Here is a 21,622-nt window from a genome sequence, read left to right as displayed (position 1 = left end):
CTATTGGTTATCAAAGGAACTACACCCCCCAGAAGCCCTAAGGACTTGCCCTGCTTCCACCAGCCCCGGAACAGAAAGGGAGGTGGCCGATTGCCTGCAGGTGTGCTTCGCCAGGTGCAACCAATTAGCCTGCCCCTGTGATGGGCTAGGCAGTATAAAGGCTGCTGCCTGCAGTGGCTCAGCCTCTTGCATCTGAGAGTCCTTCCTCCACCTTTTGCATCTTCCTACGGATCTTGTATGCTGCTTACCTTCACTCCTGCTTGGACCCTGCCTTGTTGCTTGCTCCACCCTGCTGCCTCCAGCCATAGCCTTCCAGGCTCCCTGCCTCACAGCCCTGCTCCTCTGGGCTCTCCACACTGCAGCTGATCACGCTCTGCTGCCTTCCAGTCTCCGCCCTTGCCCTGCCGGGCTCTCCACATTGCAGCCGATCACGCTCTGCTGCCTTCCAGCCTCCGCCTTTGCCCTGCCGGGCTCTCCACATTGCAGCCGATCACGCTCTGCTGCCTTCAGGCCTCCGCCCTTGCCCTGCCGGGCTCTCCACATTGCAGCCGATCACGCTCTGCTGCCTTCCAGCCTCCGCCCTTGCCCTGCCGGGCTCTCCACATTGCAGCCGATCACGCTCTGCTGCCTTCCAGCCTCCGCCCTTGCCCTGCCGGGCTCTCCACATTGCAGCCGATCACGCTCTGCTGCCCTCCAGCCTCCGCCCTTGCCCTGCCGGGCTCTCCACATTGCAGCCGTTCACGCTCTGCTGCCTTCCAGCCTCCGCCCTTGCCCTGCCGGGCTCTCCACATTGCAGCCGATCACGCTCTGCTGACTTCCAGCCTCCGCCCTTGCCCTGACGGGCTCTCCACATTGCAGCCGATCACGCTCTGCTGCCTTCCAGCCTCCGCCCTTGCCCTGCGGACCCTCTACATTGCAGCTGATCACGCTCTGCTGCTTTCCAGCCTCAGCCCTTGTCCTCTGGGCTCCCTGCCCTGCAGCCTGCCTCACTCCGGCTGCCTTCAGCCCTTGTCTTCTGGGCTCCCTGCTCTGCAGCCTACCTCACCCTGGCTACCTACAGCCCTTGTCCTCTGGGCCTTCCTACTTTGCAGCTTATCACGCTCTGCTGCCTACTACCTACCTTTTCCGCTGGGTTCTCGGCCTAGCAGCCCTCTACAGTCCTCTGCTACCTTCTACATTCAGCGGCCCTGTCCCTCAGGGTTCACTCCTTACTGCCCGGCCCTTACGGGATCCTTGCCGTGCAGTCTGCTTTACTCTGCTGCCCTAAGCCCTTTTCCTCTGGGCGTTCTACCTTACAGTCCTACCCCTGTGGGCTTACTCATTGCTTTCCTGCTCCTCTGAGCTCTCAACCTTGTTCCTTACTGTCCTCTGCTATCCTATCCTGTTACACGACTTTCCTTTCATTTCCTTCTGCTAGTTTGCTATCACCTCCTTTCCTGGATTTGTCTGTAGTATCTTCTCTTGTAGTGTTTGTAGACCCTTTTGTACAGAGCTTGTCTGTTGGTTCCCATCAGTCAACCTCTGCCCCTTCCCTTGTCCTGTTTCTACATTACAGACACCCAGAGCTGCTGTTCCAAGTCATGAGCAAACAGCGTGGGCCTCTGTTATAGCAAACTGTGCAGAAGGTTAGAGTATTTCCAAGGTTCGTGCAATACTCTTTTCCTATATCTGCATACACCCCAAGAGGGTATTCATTCTGTATCTTTTCCCTTGCTACTCTTGCTTACTCTTCGTTCTCTTTCCTTTCCGCTGTGTGTGATCTTATCTGTCCAATTTATTTGGCACAACCACCCAAACCCTTTCTGGGTGTCCTGTGCCACTCTTAATATAGTGCCACTCCTGACAGCAAGGCTCTCTGTAGCCCTACTTGGGTATAGTCAAATAAGGCCAGGTCATCTGCATACAGAAGGTACCGGACCGCCACATTTCCAAGCTTCGGCGGGTGAGTGTTCACACCTTCCAAGGAATTTCCCAGATCTGCTATATAGTCATTAAAGAGGAAAGGGGCTAAAACGAATCCTTGGAGCAGGCCCCTTTCACTCTTTATCCAGCCAGAAGAATTTCTGGTGCCATCCAACCTCATTTTAAGTCTTACTTCCTCATGTAATTCCATCAATTTATCACGTACAGGAGGTGGGCAGCCTTGGAACATGAGTTTGGATCACAGAAGTCCACGACTCTCTTATTCTCCTACACCTGCCTCAACAGAAGAGAGATGATCAGATAATTTGATGAGGCATTCACACACTTTCTAAAGCCGGACTGGTAGATATCACTCCACATAGGTATCTTAGTTTTGTTGCAAACATACTTCAGAACCAAAGATGAGAAGATCTTATATGAAGCGTCCAGTAATGAAATCAGGCGGTAATTGGTTGTATCCAGTCTATCGCCTGCCTTATAAATAAGTATCAGTGTTGCATCTCTCCATGTGGGTGGAATTATCCTTGGTTTTTCACATTAATGAATAACTCAAGGAGTAGACAAGACCACAAATCAGGGTCAGATTTTAAAAGTGAGGTTCGACAGACCATCCTGTCCTGAGCGTTACAATTTTTGTATCTCAGAATAGTTGAGTGGACTTCTTCTAGAGTGATGCTAAAATAGTCCCGAGGCCACTCTCGAAATCTCCTTATGCCCCAGAGCATTAAGGTGGACCTGAGCATAGAGTTTTGAGTTAAGTCAACCGAAACGTTGGCTGCAATAGGGTTAGTCTGCAAAGACGTTTGTAAGCTCTTCTCTTTTATTGGAAACCAAAAAGAGGTCCAATTTTTTGCATTCAGGGAGGCTAGCATTCTCTTTGCATCATGTTGGTATTTCAGCTGTCGCCTACACTCCCCATTTCCCTAATTGCCCTAATCTGTTGGCGGAAACTTTTATTTTCCTTAATAGTGTCAGAATCGGAAACATGTTTATGTGTGCTCTTTCTACCACACCTGTTCAGCCTATTACGGTGAATGAAACCCATCAGGGTATCCTGAATAGAAGGGGCAAAACTCATTGGAGTTAATATTTCACTGTTTCCTGCAAGTAGACACTGTCATTATGGCATTACACCTGAATGCAAATTTCGGCATCCAGAGATCTCTATTGTTGCCACCACTTATTTCAACACACAGATTGTTGAAAGTAGGTGCATATTCAATTCACAGGTGAAGCGTGAGGGTCAAACAGCAGTGATCACTCCCTCCCAGATCACCATTAGAGATTTGGCTTGATTAAAAAAGCTCCTTTGACAGAAAAATATAGTCTAGGGTAGAGCCCCCACCCAGAACAACCCTTGTCAACTTCCCTCAGTCTGTCCACTCTATTCCCCAACCTGCCTCCGGACCAGCCCCTCTGCCTTCAGAAATCCAGGCAATCCACTGTAGCCGGGCCTCCTCCACTCTCAATGCTGCGACGCCACTGTGAGAGTGCTTTTGTGCCCTGTCTCCAGCATGACTTGCAAGTCGTGATGTCGGATTCCCTGCGCCACCACTGCCAACAAGCTCAGCTCCTCTTCTGGGCACAGGAACCACAGGCACGCACCTCCCGTGCACCCACATGGCACAGCAGGCCTCCTTCACAGGCCCGAATTCTAGGCTTCCACCAACACAAACTGGCCCAGATTCGCCCCTTTACTACCTGGAGCCCGACGCTACGCTAGCCCCCAGTCCACTGGGCTGTCTCTCCAACGTGAATAGACAGCCTTCTCGCAGAGTCAGGAGCTGCGCGGGAAGGCAGCCATTTCTGTTAGGCTTTACCCAGGAGGAGATTTTAAAATGTTTACCTCGGAATTGCCCATCGCCCCCTTATTCTTCATGTGCAGAGTATTCAGAATAGATGGCCATCATACATAATGGATCTTTTAAGACCCATTAAGTTTGCCATCGGACAGGGATTTTGGACTTCACAATTAACTTTAACTACCAGTAGTTTTCGTCTGCCCTACTCCAAAAGAACACTCTCACTAGTGTACAACTCATATCCCAATTCTTCAAATGCCTGACTTTCAGCCAGAACTAAATTTCTAATCAGTTCTGACTTAAATCCCAGCCTCACTATATCAACTTTCCATGGGTAAATGAACTGAACCTGGGCTAAGCCACCAGATTGTTACTAGGTTTAATTTCAGTATTTCCTCTTATAGAGCCAACACATAGGTTTTATTCAGGGGGAAGGAATTCTCGCAGTTTAAATTTCCTTTCCACTTCTAGAAAGTATAACATTCTGTGCAGTAAGTTCGTTTTTCCTTTCCCATTGTTCATTTCTGAAGCTATATGCGTATCCCCTCTTCCTTGATCACCAAGCAATCTTTTGGTCACCTTTTTCCCTTTGTTTTTTCAGGCCCAAATTTCTCATGCGCCATTCTCCTACGTTCATCCAGTGGAAGGAATACAGGGAAAACATTCTCCACACCTTTCTCAGGTACAGCCTTAAACCACGTGTCCTTTGGATGAGCAGTATTTCTCTCAGCCATAAAGAGACCCCTTGGTACAAAATGTACCTTCTGTTCGGACCATGGGTTTTCACTCACTCACTGTCATAGAAATTTCTAGGAACAAATTCACGAGCGGTGGGTTTTAGGTGTACTTTTGTGTCTCTAGATTTTATACTCAAAGCTTCCTCCTCGAGGTCAGACAACAGCCCTTCATCACGATACTAATTTATATTTTCCTCACCAATTTCTGAGACCGTGTATTGTAAAAATACTCAGATACAAGGACTCAGTCACCATTTTTACAGGCTTTAAAAATGTGGTAATTACACATTTTTCCACCAGAAGTGAGTTTGTTTTGGCCTTTGGGCCCCTTTTCATGGACTTCTTCATCACCTCAGTCACTAGTGTTATTTCCTCCACTTTTAACCTTTCATCAACATGTGGAGTGTCATATACATTAGTATCACTTCCTTTAACACTAACTTCCTCCATAGCCTGCCCTTTCTTTACAGACAACTGGCATCTGAGTTTCCGCAAAAAACTATGGGAACTCTTAGTGGATTTTTAGGTGGGATTCTTCTGATTTTTCGGGTCTTTCCTGCATTACTTTGGCTTTATCCTCTGCAACTCTATTGCCTAGTGCCTACTACTTGGAGTAGTAGCCTGCTGGCCCAGAACAGTCTTTTCCACCATCAAAGACTTATCCTCCAAATAAGCGAGAGTCGGGGATTCTTTCGTTTAGGTTCCCTTGGGTGAGGTCTTTCCACCACTCAAAGATGTAACTCTAACTGCCCCCCCTCCTCGGCCACGGCCAATTGAGCTTAATGGTGGCCAATTCCAACAAGATCTTTACACTGACACTCGGCCAAATCAACACAGATAAGTGGTTTAGGTAGTGAATTAGCTTCCAAGATAAAGTCCTTCAAAATAGACACTTTTGTCAACAGTTCTTATAGAGTGTGTCTAACATCTCTGATCTCATAGTGTACCAATTCATGTCTTCTGTCCTTAGAGGACAGTAAACGAGAGAGCACAGGGAACGTGAAAGCATCTATAATCTCCTCCACGGGAGATAAAGCAACTTGTACACTTTGATGGCACTGGTCTGTGCCTTGATCCCACTGTCTCTCCTGCGTTACTGGTGGCATGGAAAACTAGGACCCAAGCTGTAGAGGGCCTAGAAACTCTGATTAAGCCTTATTTTCCATATTTGGGGAGTATTCCCCTAGAGCCACCGGGGTTCTAAACAAACATACATTCTCTTGCTTGTCCCGTGCCAGGGACAGACCCCTCTTCGAACCCAGAGACAGCCAAACTCACTTGGCTAGTTCATGAGAAACAATGGGCCCCAGCATGGAAACATCAGTAACAAGGTCTTTATGGGGACAGTTCATAAAATCCTCCAGATCAAGGTTATCCAATGAGCATGACGCCTCTGAAAAGTTCTGAGCTGACACCTCTGGTTGGTATGTACATGTGTGTGCAATGGTATTGAGCGTTTTCTTAAAGATGATGGTGATGTTCCTTCCTTATTTGATTTTCCTTCAACAATTTCTGCAAAGGATGGGAGCGGTCGCTTATTATCCTTATTAGCCCATGTTAAATGGTTATCAGAGTATTGTCCAAATTCAAATTCACCAGTTCACCTTCACCTTACTAGTCCCATTACTCAGGTCTTTTACGATTACTTCAATTTTTGTCAGCATGACAGCCTCTTGAGATAACAATCTATGGCAAGGCATTCTGGAACACAAGGAGTACGCCATTGTTATCCGACCGTACTATATATGTAAGTGTGTTAGAGTCTGTATTTGATATATTGGAGTTCACAGTGAGTGGGGAAGAGTTACTCACCCTGACGGGCAGCAACCTTTTGAAGGACTACACCTCCACGCCTCCAATGCCCACCAAGCACCAAACACACAGCTGCACAATGCACGCTCTCCGCGCATATGGTGTGTATTTTGAGATTGTGCCTGTTCTACAATGCACAACGCTCTTCCTCCAAGGACACAGGCAGCAAGGAAAGACTCACAAGCATTAGCGTACTGCTTCAGCAACTCCAAACACACAGCTGCACACCGCGCGCACTCCGCACATATGATGTGTATTTCAGGCTTGTGCTTGCTCTGCCACGCACAGCGCCCCTCCTCCAAGGACACGGGAAGCAAGGAAAGACTCACAAGCTTTAGCATACTCCTCCAGCAACTCCAAACACACAGCTGCACACAACACTATATCACAAGTGAAAACACTTGTTGGTTGAGTGATAAAACTGTGAAGATATTGGTAGCATCTAATGTTTATCACAGGGTAATGGGCATTGATACTTAGATGCATCTAGAAGGTAGACCCACAACAATATTGCTGTCCGATACTAACCCTGTCAGGTGCTCATGGGTAGTTGTTATTCCTGCACTAGAGTGCAGAGACCCAACTTCCTGAAGATATTTGCTTTGGGTACAGCACTATTCTCAGCCACAAAACCTGCAAAAGCCCCATATGGGAATTTAGACTGCCTTTTGGGTGGAGATAAGACTCTGACATGCAGAGTATGATGTAAATCATGGCATTCCCTCTAAACGCATTTCCAACTCAGGCACCACTGTCTAAGCCTCTCATCTCCCAATGTCCTCTCTGTCTCTTAGCCTACTAGGTTTGGCCAATGCTAGTTTGTTTTTCTGGACCTCACTGTCCACCGCTTTCTGTTCCCCAAGTCGGCCTAACACTTTCCATTCTTTTCCCCTCCTCTCCTTTCTCCAGCTGACTTTCATCCATCTTAATTCTGGCCTCTCTTTTCTCCAACACCTTGCTCTCCCTGATTGTAAATTCTTCCTTCAGCTCAATGGTTTCCTTCTCTGTGCATTGTACCTTCCTTAATACAGTTTCCCTTTCCCTTCCTTCTACCTTCTCCTCTCCTCCTTCATATTCATCATACAAGTTCTTGATTCTGCTCATTACTCCTTCTTTCACCCTGCCCTTCTCTCTCTGACCATCTTTAAATCTCTACACTTATCCTACAGTCCAGGCGATTTTCATACTCTGTGCTGTGGAGAATTGTGTTCTCTGAGGAGCTGATTCATGGAATTATTTGCACGCTGAAAAGTGACGTTGCACACTTTTCAGCATGCACAAGTCCTTTTACCGATTCATGGATCGGATTTTGCGTGTATTTCTGGGACTTTGCACAGGATCGTCAGTTCGCTCAAAGTGTGGGACGGGCCTGCGCAAAGAACATGCATATTCCACATTCTACTGGCAATATGAGGAAGAACAAGGAATAAAATGGGCGTGTTGAGGGATGGGCCACGCAAAGAAATTGCACGCCCTGTCAAGTGCAAACCCAACCGTATTCCTGGATTTCAACACAAAACTTCACATCGGGAATAGTCACATGCAAACCTTGTGATTTTACCACCACAGGATAGGAGGCACAATGTACTAAGCTCGCAGGAACCAATGCACAAATGCAACGTTTACATACCAATTTAGGGGTGACGGCATGTAATTGAGGTGCCGCTTGAAGTTAGGGGTGATTGTAGCAGATTAGCAGGTGCTGCTTTGAACTACAGAGGTTTGTACGGCGGTTAACCAGCCTTGAGTTACGAGAAATTGAGCACAGTTTATCGGGTGTTGTTTTGGGTTACATGGGTTTGTACGCAGGCTTTCCGGGGTGCTGACTTGGTTGCGGTGTGGGGGCAGCCCGCAGTATTGCCTGCGTGCTTTATGGTGGGGATAAGGTAGGTGCAAAGTTTGGCAAATGTCACTGATTTTGGTGTGCGTCGTGGTGTGTCGTGGGCATTCCGGGGCTACTCTATTTTCTTTGCACCTACGGTTACTTTGTGGTTAGAATTCCATGAATGCGTGGAACTCGCAAACAATACTTTAGCATGCAGGTAGGCTCAAAGTTGTGTTACGCGCATAGTACTTTGCAGAGACTTTGCACTTTTTCAATAAATCGGGCCCTGAGTGTTTGAGTGGCTGCAACTGTATGCACTCAATGATCATCTCAGAGATTGGTTCATGTTGTCTGGCCCCGCTCCCAACACTGATGTAGCTACAGAGGTGCAAATTGTTAATAATTATCCCATGGCGGCGTGGACCAAGGACTTAAATATGTGTACTGCCATCTTAGAAACTTGCTGCCCTGTCAGGGTGGTAGCCTGATCCTGTAATGGTACGCTCTCATTCTGGAGTGCCTCTCCTGTCTCTGGGATGCTAGCTGCTCATGGTCAGAGCCACATTCTCTGTATCATCCCTCCTGGAGTAAGTGGCAGTTGATGGTTCTCTGATAATCAGAATGGGTGAAAGTTTGGAAATGGGGAGACCCCCTGAAGGATCTGCTGTATACATCCTCTGGTATTAATGCCACATAGCTGGTGGCCTTCCCTGCCACTGGGCTGTCTCCCTTCCTAATTCCTGTCCTCAGAGATGTTACTCTGTCACACTCCTACACATGGACTTCACCTGGTGCTTCTGGTTTAATAGACAGTGGCCCACCCTTCTGAAACACCGACCTGCTGAACAGCTCAAGCATGACGGATGTCTCGACCATGAACAGCATGTTTTTGAAGGCCCCACCTGCCTTACTCCACTGTTTTGTCTGCAACATCAACGTCTCCTTATTAATATCTCAGATCATAGAGGACAGCTCAGAACATGACAGAAACTGACAATTTCTGTACTGTTCACACACACACAATGCATATCAACACTGCACACGGGTAAGACTGTTTTTTACCCCTTTAGGTAAGGTAATGCAACTCCATTACAATCCACCCCTCCCAAGTAAACTAAGAGCACCCTTCTTCCCCCAAAATAAACCAGTAATGTGCTAAGTCTAAAGGATTTAAATCACAACATTAAAGGAAGTCTGCTTTTTTAAGACCCAAGGTTTCAAATTTGTGTTAACTGATACCATTGAAGTCTTCTCCAGTACTGGTTTTTCCCATGCATTCTGGGATAGTTGTCCCATTAGAAAATCAAGACTACAAGTCCAAGAATGCAAAGTGAGAACCATGACAGGATAACCACCTACAGATTGATCATATCCACAGGTATGTGTACTGAAGAAACACTGAAGAAACACTTGCCAGAAAAACAGCACAGACCATCCTCCAGTTCCAGGATTGAACGCCGGATTGTGACCTGGGGATTTGTCCTGTTTATATATTTGTTCTCCCATTTTGGGGATGTAAAGTGCTCCCTACAACTTGCTACAATAGATACTGCTTCCCTCAAGGGGTTATATGAACTGTTGACATCCGTGCTGTGCTGGGACTCCTAATAACTACCAATTGAGTCTCTGGGCATTTGGCAATTTGTGCAAAACCTAAATCTGGATCTTGACAGCTTATATATTGTGGACACCCAATTACTGTGAGACACATCAATTTTCTGCTGGGACCAAGATTCGGACTTTTGAAACAACCAATTTTCGAAAAACGTGTAGGATGTTCGCAACTTGAATTACATTTTGGATGATAGCTCACATTTGTGATTCATAGTGATTTCACATTGAAATTAGTTCTCCCCCTATGTATCATTTGGTGTTGAGCGTGTATCACGGTCCCACACCCCAAATCCTTATATTTTCATGTTTCAACCTTGTGGGATAGGTTGGAAGGACAAGTGTGATTGCAGCCATCGCACAGCTCGTAATTATTTATTTGTTCATATAATTTTAGTGTGATCAAGAGCGCACAGATTCCTAGCTTCTAATCCACCATCTACCGTAGTTTGCATCCTCCAGTTCCCCCTCAGTTCAGATAAATAGTAGTAAAGCTGGATCACGTTGCAGCCCTCCATTTTCAAACTAGAGCTCAATGAGCACAGCAGATGACTCAGTAATGTTTATCATATTATGACAGAACAACAAAGATCTGACATGTGTAACAGTTCTCTCACCATCTCCCTTAGTGAGGGATTCAATTATAACACACAGGAATCTAAAAGTAGAGTAAAAAAGCAACATATGAGAATGTAGGTGTTTAGAAACATGCAAATCGTTTTTTGAGGAGTAAACTGAAAGAACGGAATGTGATTGGTGACCTATTTTGGGCTAAGTGATATTTTAACAAAAAAACATCTATGAGAATAGGAATATTTTGGTCCAAATAATCAGTGGTCTCTAAATAAGGATAGTTGGCATGAAAGGGCAGCTTGACTACAGTATACAATACAACACACAACAGCAGACCCACCTGCTATGGTATGGAGTGCAACACTTCTGCACTTGGGGGCCCTGTTGCTGCCTCGGATGTACTTCAAGCAGGCCTTCTTGCCTTCTTGCTCAATTGTCTGGGGGTGCTTCCACAATGGTGTGGTAGAAGGTGGCAGACAGCATGGGGAAACAGCCAAGAGTGGTGAGTCATTGCTGCGTTCCTATAAATGAATACACAGCGCCACATGGCTCCTCAGTTTCAGTTTATGATTTAGGCATTGTGCAGTACAGGAAATGTGGAGTATACAACAGATGAAGTCCTCACGGTGTAGAATTAAAAGCGACTACCTGCATGTTTGCCTTCAAAACAGGGTAATTTAAATGGGGAAGGACTGGAGGAGAAAGAGTACACATAGTGCAAAAAAGGCAGGTGTACAATTTGACCAAGAGTTCCATTTTAAGTACAACCATCAAGACTTGGTGGCTAAATCAAGGCCTACTGACCTTTTGCATCCTGGAACAGAGACATCACCTGAGTGGAAAGGTTTGAACTCCTTGTAGATGTCAGAGGCCACAGTGGCCACTCTAGCGGTGGTAAACCTTGGCATACCAGGATGCCCCCAGATCACACGTGAATAGAGTAGGGTCAGTACATTCTGTGAATGGGTACCTGAAGCAATGAATGCCATACTTAGGACAGACTCTGAATAGGAATTTAATATGCTAATATTGGGTGCGGACTCCGCTAAACGTGATATTCAAACCCAGCACCCAGGGCACCTCCTTTTTTAGAGTGAGTGTCCAAACCACTTCACAACAGATCGTATAACTATGAAGCACTTAGAGGCAGCAATAGGTGTTAACACATCATAATGCGTACAACATGCAGTCGCCACATCGACAGCTTCTCTACTGGTACAATGGAGAGAGCGGAGAGATGCAATTTGTTTCTCTTTAGGTCTATCAGTGATGGGGGAAAAAATGACATCCCCTATTGATCACTCTAAAGAACATCATAGAAAAGGGGTGCATCACCGTCAGATGATATGAAAAGTGTCAATGACAAGTTCCATACCCAACATCTGCAGCCAGTTCTCCACAACAAGGATATGTGGAATGTTCTCTCTTGCCGCCTTGATAAGGTTCCATGTAGGTACAGTACAATTTAAACAAAGTCCAAAAGTGATGCATTTGAACATTTTCCAGGTTAATGATCTATGCATTAATTGTACTTACAAATGAATCAGTCACTTTGAACCATGGACCTGCAATAGACTTGTGTCCATCATATTGATGTTTTCCCAAACTACTTCACTTGTGCCAACATTACGTCATAACACTGTAAATATTTTAATTCATTTTATTTTATTTTTGGATTTGTAGAGCGCACTACAGCCCACAGGCATCGAGGCGCTATAGAGGAGCGTAAGAAGGCTTAATTCAGGGATACAGGAATGCAGCCCAACAACAAATGATCTTGGTACAGGTTACTCAGTGGCATGTACAGAAATACATACAGAAGTACAGGTGCAGTGTCATACAAAGAGCCTAGTTTGGATGGCTTTCCGGAATGCTGCGTGAGAGTCCATTAACCTAATGTGAGCGGGGAGGGTGTTCCAGAAAGTGGCGGCCATGGTTGGGAAGCTGATCCCGCCTGTATGGACTCTGCAGATTTTAGGTACAGTGATCTTGTTGTAGTATGCCGCTCTACTTGGCCTAGAAGGCCTTGGTTTGGAAATCCTTCAGACCAGGTAGGGGGGTGCCAGGTCATGGACACACTTGTGCGTCAAGGTAAGGGTTTTGAACACAATCATTTCCTTGACTGGGAGCCAGTGGACCTGCCTCTTGACCTCCGAGATGTGGTCCCTCCATGAGATACCTGTAGCAGCCCTAAGGCCTTTATTTTGTACTAGTTAAAGTTTGTCAAGATTCTTACGAGAGGTCCCAACAAGGAGGGCATTACAGTAGTCCAGCCTTGACGCAATTTTTGCCCTAGCAATGGTGAGACAGTTTGGTAGGGATAAGAAGGGTCTAGATGCACTAAGTAGTTTAGAATGGTAGGCTGAGGAGGATGCTATGGCATTAACCTGCCTATTCATTGTCAGGTTCGGATCCAAGTACTGCCCAGAATCTTAACGGCTTGGGAGACGACAATGGGGATGTTGTCAACAGTGAAAGAGCTATATTGCTTGTCCAATTTACCCAAGGTGGCCGGGGATCCAATTAACAGAAGTTCGGTTTTCTCACTGTTGAGGCATAGCCAGTTTTCTGCCATCCAAGATTGGATCATTGAGTAGATGGAGTTGAGGGTGTTCAGGTCAGAGATATAATCACCGGAGAGGGGGATGAGCACCTGGGTGTCATCTGCATAGTTTGTGTATGAGATGCCCAGGGCATCCAGAATTTTGAGCAGAGGCCTCCATACCAGCAGTTTTCACAAATTTAGCTGAAAATGGAAGACAATATTCTAGTTGCTTTTTTCTTACTCAGGGAAGACAGATTGCTTTGTCAATGTATTGTTTTCCTGTAAATTTAAGACCGCCAACAGCCCTTCTTACTTACAAGGTTCCATGAATTTCTGTGGGAACTCCTGAGCCCCAACCTTAGTATGAGCATCATAACCACTTTCCTTCTGGGTTTGCAGTGACCAATAGAACTGGGCACGCTAAGGCTCTCTGTGGGCTGTCTCAGTCTGGGTACATGTTTGTTCATGGAAAAAATGAATGGGTTCCCTCCAACAACAGTAGCCCCTACATAGTGCATCACTGGTACTGCATTACTATTCTGCACTTGGGGGCCCTGTTGCTGCCCCGGATTTACTTCATATGTTGGTGCACCACCAGAGCCTGGGGCTGGAAGCTGCAGAAATGGCGGTGGGGAAGTAGGCGGGTCTGTGGACAGTGACACAGAGTTTCGGCCTGCCAGGTGTACTTGTACATAAGGCTGGGTGTACAGTGTCAGGTTGTACCTGAGGGTATGGGTACACCTGCTTCTGTGGGCCTGCACCTACTTGTCTACTTCTGAATTCTCTCAAAAAAGTGGCTCATCCGCCCACACATCCAACACTGTCCACCTCCTACTCCCCATAGCCCCATTCCTCTAAATCCACCTTGTCCTCCCTGGGCCCCTGAAAACCCCCCTATGCCTCACTGATACCCCCTGGAAACCCTCCTTGGTATACCCAATGTCTGCCTGGACCACCCTGGACTCTAACAGCCCTTCTGTCTGTGCCGCCGTTACTGCCCATTCCAAACTTTCGCTAGTTTCTTCTGCATCAGTTTCACTTCCTCTATTTGTGCCCACTGAGCTATTTCTTTCTCTTTCTCGTTTAACCATTTGCTGTGATGTACGATAATTATCTGTATTTCCACCCAGCTCTTAGCTGCAATCCCTACTATCTTATCAAGAGTCTTCTGTACTTCCTTCGGGAGTCCTTTTTTCGCTACGGAAAAACAGAATGGAATCGCTGGGTCACAGGAGTCTCCCGACTCTGCCCTCACCATTTCCTTTCTTTGCAAAATATACTGAGTGGGCCTTCATGATCCTGCATTTTCCGCTGCATTATCGGTTGGAGGTATGGCATATTTGGATATGTATGCCGCAGCGCCACCCATACTTGGAGAATAATGTAATTTAAATATGCTCCATCATGACTATCATCCCTAACTTTACTCGTGGGTACCCTGCCTTGACCCAAATATCATTTGGTGGGTCCCCCAGTATTGCAACAAAACAAACACTTTAAGTCTCCCTCGGCCTAGGTAGTACGGGCTGTCTGCTTTTCAAAGGCACATATCCATCTGCCTCACACCAGTGAGAGATGGGGGAGCCGTTTTTAGGTTATTTTTGTCCAAGTGGGCCCATGGTATTTACTGGGTCCTCCCCGGCCCCTTAAGCAACAATGGAACCTGCGTTCCCACTTTCTTGGTCGCTTTCTTCTTCCACACTAGCGATCGTTTCGCCACTGCCAGAAGCCCATAACTATTTCTTAACTCAGGTCCCCACAAACTTTCAAACCGTGGTGAAATTGTGGGTGGCTCTTCTTCGTCTTCCACTTTATCCACTGTATCCCACTCCTCCTCCCCTGGCCGTGGTTCATCTTAATCATCATCGGTTTGTACTGTCCCATAACCTAAACTGTCTGCCCACTTTCTCCTTCTTTCTTCCCACTCTTTTTCTATGTGCACATCCTTAATCGCAGTACTGTCAATTCTAAACAAAATTTCTCCCACTCTCCATTTGTCAGTGCCAACAGGCACTCGCTGTCCATCTCTCCTATCCAACCTCAACCTTGCTAGCTCTTCCTCTGCCTTTCTCAGCGCTTCCTTCAATTCGTACTGTGGCTTTCTATCTGTTTCTTCATGTGCTATAGCTCTCGCAGCTGCAGACACTAAAGGATTGGGAAGATTCTGATACTGGGCCAATGTAAGGAGTGGGGTAGCAGTAGGGGATCAATAGGAACAACGTTCTTCAAGTCTTCCACCATTTTCCACAACTCTAATACTCCCTTCCTGTTTTTTAACTTTTTTCCTTTATATCTGGCTGCCGAAAACATATACATATGGCTTAAAATGTCTTTATATTTTTTCTTCCCTGTTCCGGCCATGGCTTATACATCCCTCCTTTGGTCACAGCCAGCCATTCTTTACGATATTTAGGAATTTTTTCTTGGTACAAGGGAAAAGCTTTACACATATACTCCAATTGGGTTGCCGGCTCCATTGCAGCCACCCCTCTACCACTGCTCTAAATTATTCGAACTAACTGCACCCCAATGAAGTCGGGCTGTACTCACCCGTTACCCCTTGCCCTCCCGCTACCAATGCCCCACCTCTACCCCCCACTCACAACCTCCCCACCACACTCTCTCCATCACCATAAAACAAATAACAATACAATCACAATAAAAACTACTTTTTCATTCTCACACCTCCTGTAAATCAGGTGGGGAGATCTCAGGTCCACAAGGGGTCTCTACCGCAAATACTTCTTGCTCCCTCGTTATACTGGGTGGAGACATCCCAGCCCCACAAAATATACAGATCCTCTATCTGTACATTTTCAGTCATTACATAGAGCTGTCTTCTTCTCTAGCAATAGGAAGGGTCCTATTACATGACAGTCCACTATTTATTAGCTACATCAACCTATGTATAATGCCTGGAAGACTTCCACACTTTCCAACCATTCCCTGCACACTACCCTTACACTACTCCTCACGTATGCAAGCACTCACACTCCCCTTTCGCACCCTGCTTGTTGTTCTCTACAAAAAGGTGCACTTACATCTACATGCTACCCAGAATCCTCTGTCCCGGGGTCCCATCAGTGGCTTGCACAATCTGGGGACAGCTTCCTACTCCAAAGAACAGACAGGAATTCTGATAACACGGCTCCTGTAAACCTCTCCAAGGTATGCTCAAAGGGACTGGTCACTGGAGGTGGGCACGGCCCCTCCAGATGTGTGGTCAGGAATCCTTTGTCCTTGTGGGGGAGTCTGGATCACGTCTGGGTAACCAATTTTGTAGGGTAAACCTCCAACAAACAGACAGGAAATAACATTCCTATAAGGAAAGTGGCTTGGTGTATTATGATATAAACGATCAGGTAAAGGTGAACGTTAGCAAAACCACTAACCTATTTTTTCCTGGACTCAAAGCCCGAAGAAAGTGAAAGTTCCCCTTGAACCTCTGCCACCCGTTCAAACTCACGGGAAGACAGAGGTCTCAGGGAAAGCCTCCTTGGGTAAAAAACTGTGTGACTGGTGGGGCTGTCATTAAGATTATCTGGAGCTGGGTGAAGGACTTCTATTCTCACCATGTTTTGCAGGCCAGGAAGGTCAGGTAAGAAGAGGAGCTGGAGTCAAATGAACAAGACAAGCTGCATCAAGGTACAATCAGAATTAGCAAGACAGCAGGGGGAGGCAGGAATACAGGATAGGAAGAGTAGAAAAGGTGAGAACGAACTTACGAGTGCCTCGATGTAAAAGAGTAGCAACGCATCGAGATATGCATCAGAACTGCTTTTGTTGTCCTCAGTGCTGATTCACTCCTTCCTGGATGACATCATCAGGTGACGTCAAAGGCCCAGCGGTCGGAAGGTAGAAACAGCTTGACCGCTGCCAGTACACAAGGGAATCATAAAAGGACTCGAGAATGTGTATGAGGGAAAGACACAATGTATGTGTTTCCCAATTGTGCCAGACCGACCAGCCTTTACGATTGGATGTAACACAGTGCACCCTTTTGTGAGAAGAACAAGTGCTTTATTTATATATAAAAAATGAATGGCGACAGGGTATTATATGTAACTGCCGCAGAGCCAGCTCTCTTTTCAAAGCAACCATCACATTATCACGAAATAATCATCATCTGTGATGCACAAAATATATACAGAGCTCATTCCCCACCCTCATTGGCTGCTGCCTATATACATGCTTATAATTACATATGAACCCCCAATTCATTGGCCACGTCCTTTTCGTCTCCAACTTCTCCACAATTGGGTTTTAATCTCTTCATCTTGGGTTGCTGTTAGGTGATTGGTTAGGTCACTGAAAGCACTGCCCTGACCTAAGACCTTATCACATGATGTGCACCTGGCCATCAACATGAGCTCAATGTAAAGATTTGAGGTTAGTGTGGTCCGAGACACACGGGCGTCCCCACTATGCCTCACAGGAAAAGTTTTCCTCTGCGCCCCCCCTTATCGGCTGCTCTACGCAGGGGGCAGGCCTGGGTTTCCTGCAGGTCCCACTAATCAGTCTATTTTGTGAAGGATTTCGGACATCTGGTAGTTTAAATGGGATGGCCAATATCCTGGGGGGCACTGGTATTCTAAATCTCAAAGGGCGTTTTGGCAGCTTAATGTCTCTGCCCTGGCTCCCATGGGATTGTCCTTCACCACCGGCCGCAGCCCTACTCGTATTAGGCCGCTCACATTCCTTTCTAGTTTCACAAATCTCTAACAGGATACAGTCTATTTTGGGTGTGAAACCCTCAACACATGTGCTGGGCGATATAATTGGTCTGAGAGCATGATCTCTCCAATAGAATTGAAACATATAGTAATTGTGGTTGTGCACCCAATATTTATTAGTATAGCTGACATGTGTTTTGGCCCTCCTGGGTCATTTTCAAGGCAAGTGTAATTGCAAGGTGACAGTGAAAGTTGCGAAGGCTGACTGAACGAGTCCAATATGGCTCCTCAGGCATTCTCCTGCTCCGCACACATTAGTGTAACTGTCCTCCAAGGACCACCCGGTGCCACCTTCTGTGGCTCCAGAAGCTAACTACTTAGGATTGTGACCTACAGTTACGAACAGCAGCACAACCCACTCATTAAGAAACCTTCCAATTACACTTGCCTTGGAAATGACGCAGGAGGGTCGGAACATGTGTAAGCTATAATAATAAATATTGGTCGCACAATTACTAATTGTTCGAATTCTATTGAAGAGATCATGCTTTCACACCAATTATATCTCCCAGCGCATGTGTTGAGGGTTTCACACTCAAAATAGTCTAAACCCAGCTAGGGACAGTATTGCACTGTCCCAAGCAAACCCAACCACACACAGCAGGTCATCCCATAAGCACCACATCAAGCGCAGTGTCCCACCTTCCAGTGCTCTAACCTACTTCTAACAGGATACATTTATGAGTGTGTGTATGTGCATGTTCCCTACCTCGCCTTGGGTGGGACTGGAATATTCAAGCACAAGGCCTCATTGTTCTGTGGTTTCTACATGACCTGCAAGGATACAGGCCTACCTTTGTATAGTGTCACTTCTATATTTCTCGTCCTTGAACAGGAATTTGTACCATGTGTGGTGTGCGCATGCAGTTTATTTACCTAACGCTCTATAAAGCTATTCTTTGTTTACCTTAAATCTATGCAAGCTTCTACAATTAACACGCCCCAAACTATTCTTCCATGCCCACAAGACTCCCTGCTGTACCCGCCTATGTGCATTTTCCACGTATTAGTATATTTTCTGGTGTCTAAATCATTTGCGAGGGGTTGGGATCTGAATGTGCATCCCAACAGTAGGTTTGTTGTTTACATATATAACCCTCAGGGGTAGGCTCTCAGCTCTATTCTACACTTATGTGGGGGAGACTTAAACTCTAAAGACAGTAGCCCCTGTGCCAACTGCAGATATTTAAGTTCTGCTTGGGCAAAATCAGTAGCTGATCGCAGATTGGAAGACAGTCTGGAACATCGTACTAAGTAATATCTGATCACAGAGGCACACGCTCTAACATCTCGTATCCAATGGATACATTTCATTTGTCTGTTACAGTTGTGCTGGATTCAAATTACCTGGCATGTAGTTTAGGGTCTTTGTGCATGAAGACTTTTTAGCATCAATTGCATTATTGGGACTGTTTGAGCTTGGGATTGCAGTGAATAATGATGGGGTGGAGTGTAGCCTGATATGGTTGGAGTTTATGGAGGTCTGTGGCAGTTGTTGTTGAACTTGGGAAACGTGTTTAGTGCATTAATAATGATAGACAGATCTAATGTCTGCCAGGCATGTTACGTTCCATTTGTTTTGGAAGCAGGGAAGGGTTAGCCCTCTCATCATTCCCCTTTGTCCCCCATCCCTGTCCAGGTGTGGGAAGTCTAGTTTTATCCGCAGTCATGGACCAATAAGTTTGGAGTAATGATGGTTTGCTATTAACTTGATCTAAGTGATTTTGATGTGTTGTTAGAGGTTAGGTTCCCCAATGTTCTTATAGCAACACGTTTTTTAACCCGGTTATCTCGTCTGTTAGAGCTGAAACCAATTCTCTCACTGTTTCAATCTCACACCTTAATTCCCTGCAGTTGCACACATTGCCATCTCTCTCACCCAAACCTAAGGGATTCTCTGCTAACATGGACTGGGTATTGTGTGAGGTAGTGCTGTGGAGAATTTGCTGATCTACTGTACTTTGCTCTGGGGCGATATTCAGTTTTGTTAAGCTTATGATATCAGGGCTCAAGTCTGAATTCCGGGGTTTGGGACCCTCATGAGTAAGTGAGCATCACAGTAGTGAACATCTGTTTGTAACTGGTACATTATGTTCTACAGGCTCATCAGACTCCATGTTCTTCCCAGTCTACCTCCTCTTCAACAGTTATAGTTGGGGTGGTTCCCTGTCTTCGAGCATGATCAGGACATTTGGTGTTGTGGTAAAATGCTAGAAGGATTTTGATGCTCCTGCCCCACCCTGATCTCTATGGCTTGGGATCTGCATGTGGGGAGTGTAGGGGAGGCATGGTATCACAAGTATTTACACTGACACAATGGATATAATTTGTAAAACCTTTATTGAAAATGTTGGGTTGGGATAAACTGCTATTTTGCCCTTTAACTAAGATGGGAGCAGTCTCGACCATCAAACGATAAACAAAACAGTCCCAGTGAAGTCTGTAAACTCAAAATGGCATATGCTAACAAAACCTAATGCCTGCCTTATCTCTTGTACAAAAAGTGTAAAAAGGTGAAATGCATGCAAAAGGAAAAATCAGTGTTCAAATGATAATGTGGCTGAACCAGCTCTCCTCCCAACGTTAGGCCTCACGGGGTAAGGTGATCCTTGTAGGCAGGATGACACACTCTGGCTCAGTTTCCAACAGAATGCACAGTTCAAAACCGTTGATCGAGGCCAGCCTGGCCTTCCATGTTAAAGTCTCTTTCTCTGACTTCCAAAATAATGTTTCAACCAAAACGCTCAGAATGGTACCCTCTGCCAGGCTCAGACCTTTCACCACAAGGTTCTCGTAGGTCCCCCTCTCCCGGGCTCAGACCTCTCACCACACAATTCTCATATGTTCTCCTCTGCTGGGCTCAGACCCCTCACAATACAGTTCAAAGGGTCTCCCTTCCCAACCTTAGCATACGCTAGGTCTCCCTTAATTGTGCTCGGTACACTTTCAGATGTTGAAGTCTTTCGAATGTGCATGATTTTTTTTTACAGACCACCACAGGACCACTTTGACTCAATGTTCACTATTTTGTTTTCACTCTTGCTGTTTGTTTGGCTTTTAGCTTAAAACAGTGCACTATCACAGAGACTTTAGAATGGGCTACTTACTTTCAGTTTGACCACTCCTTAGTATCGCTGATCTCGCACCTGCATTTTACTTTAAAGTTCATTCACAGGTCTGCCTTTCTTTGCGTCTCATCCACACGCGTGCAGCCTTCACTTGTGATATGATGTTGTTACTTCATTTAATTTAACACACACTAGTCTCACAGGTCGCTTGCGAACTCACCGGCTGTGTACGGTTCTTTCTTGTTTTGCGTTTTCCAATTTTCGAGTCAAGGTCAGTACCACAGGCTTGACCTCGCTTCCCCAACTCTGCCGTTCACCCGGGAGGGTCGCTGGCATCCTTGAAACACAATGCAATCTTCACTTGTGGGATCTGGCCTTCTCCATGTGTCTTCTGCGGTCTATCAGACGGAACGACCTCCAGTAGGAAAGTCTTGGGATTTTCAGACCCGCTGCTCTTGTCCCTTGTTCCGTTGCTCTGCTCCAGTAGGTGTGCCTTCATCTCAGAAGTTCTGCTCGTACTGGTGTCCTGCCTTGCTCAGAGTGTGTCTTTAGGTTTAGCCTTTTATTCGTGTGAGGAGAGCTAACTGGTATCTGGGGTAATGCACTTAGGGTAAAGTCCAGTATGATGTGAGAGAGTTAGTCCGGTTACTCTCAGTCACCCTCTTCTCGGCCCAGTGTTTGTGTAAAAAGGGGGGTTGGGACTTCGGAAAATCCTAAAATATATAATGGGGTAGATGAAAAAAAAGGGGGCAATACCGCATCTCACCATCGGCTATATCACCCCCACACCCTGAAGACCCTTCACCCAGGTGATCCTCCCGCACTGGTCCACCCTCAGGAACTAGATCCAAAAGCGATGTCCATGTCCTGGCCACCTGGATGACAAGTCCCTGAGGACTAGTGGGTCGGATCCCCTTTGGCATGGTGGGCCCTTCATAAATGTCCTCCTGGGCAGCTTACATAAGGTGTGGCCTGAGGTGAAGAGGCGACAGG

This window comes from Ambystoma mexicanum, chromosome 1p, assembly GCF_040938575.1.
Source record: "Ambystoma mexicanum isolate Mex_15411 chromosome 1p, UKY_AmexF1_1, whole genome shotgun sequence".
Taxonomy (NCBI): Eukaryota; Metazoa; Chordata; class Amphibia; order Caudata; family Ambystomatidae; genus Ambystoma; species Ambystoma mexicanum.
The sequence above is the reverse complement of the archived record's forward strand: the minus strand, read 5'-3'. Positions refer to the sequence as shown.